This window comes from Callithrix jacchus, chromosome 6 (assembly GCF_049354715.1).
Source record: "Callithrix jacchus isolate 240 chromosome 6, calJac240_pri, whole genome shotgun sequence".
Lineage (NCBI taxonomy): Eukaryota > Metazoa > Chordata > Mammalia > Primates > Cebidae > Callithrix > Callithrix jacchus.
In genome coordinates this window covers 161,445,100-161,450,826 of record NC_133507.1, presented here as the reverse complement: position 1 = coordinate 161,450,826, position 5,727 = coordinate 161,445,100, and the positions used below count along the sequence as shown (strand labels likewise).

The 5,727-nt window shown below is 56.5% G+C and overlaps 1 long non-coding RNA gene across 1 annotated transcript; it reads right to left on the bottom strand.

Annotated features, from left to right (window-relative positions):
* Positions 1 to 3,659: 3,659 nt before the first annotated feature.
* Positions 3,660 to 4,781, bottom strand: LOC144576845 (uncharacterized). The gene is made up of 2 exons (XR_013519440.1): positions 4,535 to 4,781; positions 3,660 to 4,042 (listed from the first exon to the last, which is right to left on the bottom strand). It is a non-coding gene; the product is annotated as an uncharacterized LOC144576845 (long non-coding RNA).
* Between the last annotated feature and the right edge of the window lie 946 nt (positions 4,782 to 5,727).

Sequence of the window (5,727 nt, the reverse complement as noted above, 5' to 3'; positions counted from 1 at the left end):
TCACCTACTGACCTTACTTGGAGACGAGGTCTTTACAGAGGAAAAGAGGTTAAGGTGAAGTCATCGGGGTGAATGAGCCCTAATCCAAATGTCCCCTTTTTGGACACAGAGAAAAGCACAGAGGGAAGACGCTGTGAAGAGACGCAGGGAGAAGACAGCCATGTACAAGCCGGAGAGGGACCCGGGACAGGTCCTCCCGCAGCCACGGAAGAAGCCGGCCCTGCCCACCCACACTTGATCCCAGACTCGCAGCCTCCGGAGCTGAGGGAGTCCTTCTGCTGTCTATACCACCTGGTCTGCAGCCCTTTGCAATGGCAGCTTGGGACATGAATTCAGACGCATTCTTTGGCAGCATGAAGGTGGTTTTCAGGGGTCAACGGTGAAGAGTAGACCCTCCCTCTGACGTGTGCACAGGGAGCAGAGGTGGCTGGCACTGAGTTCCCAGGAGGCCCATGGGTTGCACCCCCGTGTCCCTGTGGGTTGCAGCTCCCATGTTTTTGTGGTGCCTGAGGATCCGACCTCCTAAGAAGCCTGGGGGTGGTTCATGGGTCACAGTCCTCCTCCCTCATGCAGGATGACATCACACCCACTGGAGTCACAGGCCCATGTCAACGTGGCCAGGAGGAGGCAAGGCCAAGAAGGGTCCAGAGCAGCACCTCACCACACCTGCCAGGCCCACGCCAATGCTGCCTGCTACTCCCGTGTCTCCTCACCCAGGTCCACCCAGGCAGCCATCTCTGCAGCAACCCATCCACCCACTCCACCTGCCCCTGGTCACTGTGGTGAGCCAGGTGCCAAGTCCAACACAGGACACTAGCCAGACCCCGTCCTACTCCAGACTCTCCAGTGGGGGGTCAGACAGTGGACAAATGTGAACAGGGGGAATTGAGACAGCACAGGACCATGAGGCCACACAGGACCATGTATAGGACCACGAGGCCACACAGGACCACGTACAGGACCATGAGGCCACACAGGACCACGTATAGGACCACGAGGCCACACAGGACCATGTATAGGACCACGAGGCCACACAGGAACACATACAGGACCACGAGGCCACACAGGAACATGTACGGGACCACGAGGCCACCCAGGAACATGTACGGAACCACGAGGCCACACAGGAACACGTACGGGACCACGAGGCCATACAGGAACACGTACAGGACCACGAGGCCACACAGGACCATGTACGGGACCACGAGGCCACACAGGAACACATACAGGACCACGAGGCCACCCAGGAACACGTACGGGACCAAGATGCCACAAAGGACCATGTACGGGACCATGAGGCCACACAGGACCACAGGTGGCTCAGCCCGGGCAGGAGGCAGAGTCCATGGTAAACACTGCACTTTTGCAGCTGCCCATGGTCTCTGCACCATGGAAGGTTTGGTGGTCTCGCCTGGCTTGAACTGAACTGAAACTGGCCCAAGTTCCCACAAGCAGCAGAAGTAGTGATTACCATAGTGTCCTGTGAACGGCATCTCTAAAGTGGCCAGTGAAGGGTGAGTTTCAGTGTCTGGGGGCGTGAACTTCACCTACTGTGGCCTTCAGCTTCACGGAAAAGGGAAGAAAAAAACAAAACAAAACAAAACCCAGTGATTAAAAGCAAGCAGAGGCCGGGCGCGGAGGCTCACGCCTGTAATCCCAGCACTTTGGGAGGCCGAGGTGGGCAGATCACCTGAGGTCGGGACTTTGAGAACAGCCTGGCCAACATGGTGAAGCTTCATCTCTACTAAAGATACAAAAATTAGCCAGGTGTGGTGGCAGGTACCTGTAATCCCAGCTGCACAGGAGGCTGAGGCAGGAGAACTGCTTGAACCCGGAAACCGGAGGTTGCAGTGAGCTGAGATTGCGCCGTTTCACTCCAACCTGGTTGATAGAGTGAGACTCTGTCTCAGAAAAAAAGAAACAAACACACAAATAATTTTAAAAAGCAAGCAGAGCCAGCAGACCTGATGAAATTGCCCCTGGGTTTCTGATGCTTCAGCTGAGATCTCAGGCAGGCGGGCATCAGGCAGGGGCGGGCGGAGGAGTGTCCAGCAGACAGAACCGCCGGACAAAGTCTGGGGATCAGGAAAGGACTCCGGTGCTGACGGACTGAGGGAAGATCAGGGAGGCCCTGGGGTAGGCAGGACTGAGGTTCAGGGTTTTGTCCCAGGCATCAGAAGCCCCATCAGAAGCCCCGCAGGGGTTTGGGGAAGGGCAGGCGTGTCTGTCGCCCAGTGGCTGCTGGCTACATAGATCTGGGGCGCTCCTGGGGGGGATGGGGTGCGGCAGCGGCAGCAGGGCCGTGAGCTGGTGGAGCTGGGGCATACCCTGCAGGCAGAACTGTGGGGCTCAGCTGAGCGCCTCTCCAAGAAGCCTGGCAGACTCTCTGTCGGGGTAGGCCTAATCAGTGGCCCCAGACCACTCCATGAACTTTGCTTCTGTTGCATCTGGAAGCCCCAGATGTGCCAAGATGTGGTGCTGCGGGAGGGCGCATGTGACACGTACCCCACATTCGGCCGTCCTGGACTTTGCCACGACGCCGCAGGTTTCTGCCCTACACACACAGGGATTCTATTTTTCATTTTTCTCATTTTTCAAATGGTGGGAAAAGCGTATGGTGAGTTTCTAATTGTGCACCTGACCTGTGGCAGGAGTCGGCTGCCTTTTGCTAATGGGCTGATAAGAACTGCACGTCGCTCCCTCCACTGCAGACCCTTTTCCAGAGTGGCTTCCAGCTCCCCCTGCACACAGCCCACCCTCCTTACCTGTGCACGTCTGGTACCACGAGCTGTGAAACACCTTCACAGTATGACATGACCTCAGGCCCACTCCTTCCTGTCCTTGTCCCCAGCCAGCCAGCACGTTGGGAGGGAGCACAGCCTGGGACAGCTTACGGTGGCTTAGCTCTGCTCAGAAGTGACTGCAAACCTCATAAGGATGTCCCACCAAACCCGTGATAAAGAGCCAACATGGTCCCCAAATGCCCACAGCCAGCCCACCACACAGCCACGCCGGGGCAGGCAGAGCAAAGACAACGGGCTTAACGGGTGGCCGGAAAACATCAGGGTTTGGTTTTATTTCATTTGTTTTGCAAAAATCACTTGGCTGTGAATGCACTGCTGGGCTTTCCAGATCACGGTGGCAGGTCCACACAAGTCCCACTGCTTGGGGGGTCGTGAGCAGGCAAGCCTGGCTTTCTGCAGCAGGTCCACTGGGAGGAGTGAACGGTATGACAGTAAAATCATGAATGTCAGGTACAGCAGGTCCACTGGGGGAGTCAACAGCATAACAGTTTAATCACAAATGTCAGGTATATTTCAAGGAGTCTGCAGCATCGCCGCTGAGAGCGGACAGGTCCCAGAAGTAACCTGGGCAGGTGTCCACGGGAGATTTGCCCAATGCACATGGTGTGTGCACGCAATTGTGCACGGCCCCACGGGGGTGCGGCAGTGGCTGAGACGGTTTGGGTTTTCTGGACTGAAGAGGCTCCCGGACCACATGGGCGGAGGCCAGACATGCTGCTGAAAGCCCTGCGGGACACAGGATGGCACAGCACAGAGAGCCGTTCCACGGGCTGTCTGCAGGGTGAGGCCTAGCAGGCGGGTACCAGGGTTTCCCAGCTGTGAGGATGTCAGAACATGCAATGACAACATATCCGCCCATAGATCAAATTGGCTTTTATTCACTCTTCGTGAATCGGGGCAGCCTCCCTTCTACAAAACAGAGTAAGAGCTCCCACTGGGCGATGGCAGAACAGCAGGGTTTGTAAGGTGGGACGAAGAATCAGAATGAGAGGCGGACGGCCGTGGCTCTCGCGTGAGGGTTAGAGCGGAGGAGACGCGCGTATCGGCTGAGTCAGGTGGACTGGAATCTCCTACTTTCAGGAAATACTGGTCTGTTTTGGGATCTCACTGCGGCTTTAAAGTTTCGTTTCATTCTGTGGCATTTAGCGTGAGTGCCTTCATTTTGGTTTGACCTGGTCTGCTGGTACTTCCTCTGGGCGCTCCATCCAAAATGAAATTTTGGACCTAACAATTTTTTCCTAACAAAAAGAATACATGAGTCTAATACATATCGACCTGGCAGAGGCCCAAAATGTATCCTTGAATGGGAAAATGCGGCGGTGGATGAATGTGTGTGGTCTCCTCTGCCTGCAGGGCTCAGCCCGGCCTCCGGGGGACAGGGACAGGGAGGGACAGGGTCTGTCCACACAGCGCCAGTAACACTGAACGTTTGCTCCGAGAGGGGAGCTGGAGGGGAAAGGAGGGACAGTTGTCTTTTTTTCCTTTTTTCTATTACAAAAGAACCCCAATGTCTCCTTTTGAAGCGAGCTCATCATGTGGCCCGCCTGTGGGGCGAGGGGCTGCGGCTCCCTAGAGCTGAGCAGGGTGGAGGCTCTGCCTTCCAGGCTCCTGGGCCGAAGGGCGGGCTCCCAGCCATCCAGAGCGCAGCACACATTTCAAAGACATCTCCATCCCTTTAATTCCGAGATGCGGTAAGCGCCTCTGACCCCCACCCTGTGCGCTCACAATACCTGCTTCTGGGATGAATCAACGAATCTAGGACAAGCAGCCAGAAGTGAAACAGGCAACCTGCTCTTTCATCTCCGAGTTTCCAACAACATCAGGGAGGCAGAGCCAAAAAGTCAGAGGGAGGCGGGCAGTGGGCTGGTGCCCGACTCCCGGCAGAGACCCTCAAAGCCTGCAGAGCCCAGGGGGCCCCCAACAGCCGCTGATGGGGCCACACTGCCCGGATGCCTCTGCCAGGCTGAGAAACACGCTGAGCCCTGGTTCCCATAAATTCGGCTTTTATGTGGCTGTGAATAGGAGTGAACAATGGATCTATTGCAGGCTGCACAGAACTGGCCCAGCCTGGGTTTCCCTCCCGCAGTTAGGAGCCTTGGCATGGCAGCGTTCTGGAGCCCCCGGCCTGTCTGTAAGCCTCCTAAACACCAGCGCCTGCTTGAATTTGGGGGAGGAGATTCCACCATCCCCTGGGGTCTGTTGCGGGCAACCCAGACGGTGGTTACTGCAGATTCCCATGGCTGTGGCTCAGGCTTGGCCACACAGCTTTGGGTTGTGTCTTCCAGTTTCCCTCAGCCCCCTTCCAACTGTGGCTCCCGCTGTTCAAGCCCTTCCCCTCCTGCGGAAGCCAGCCCACCCCTGCAGGCATTTGGGCATCATACCCAGGTGAGCACTTCTGCAGGGGCTGGGCATACAGGGGAACCTCAGCCCCACCCTGCACTTCCTGAGCCCAGGGCCTCACCGGCTCGTCTGTGCCCACTCAGCCCCCAGCAGCCTGCACTCACAGCACAGGGTCCATGCTGCGGTCCTACCCTCCACAATGCCCATGCCACCTCCTGGAAGCACCCACGGGCCTTCTGCTAGCTGTTCTCCTGCCTTCACCTACAGACGGTATTTCCAAGAACAGGTTTACTGGCATCACTTTTATGTGTCACCTGGGCAAGTCTGTGGTACCCAGCTGTCTGGTCAAACCCCTGTCTAGATGTCAGTGTGAAGACACACTCACACTCACGCACACTCTCACACTTGCACACTAACACACACTCTCACACTCACATGCATTCACACACACTCACGCTCACACACACACACTCTCACACACTCACACGCATACACACTCACACACTATCACACTTGCACACACTCACACTCTCACACTCACACTCTCTCACACACTCACACATGCACACTCTCACACTTGCAC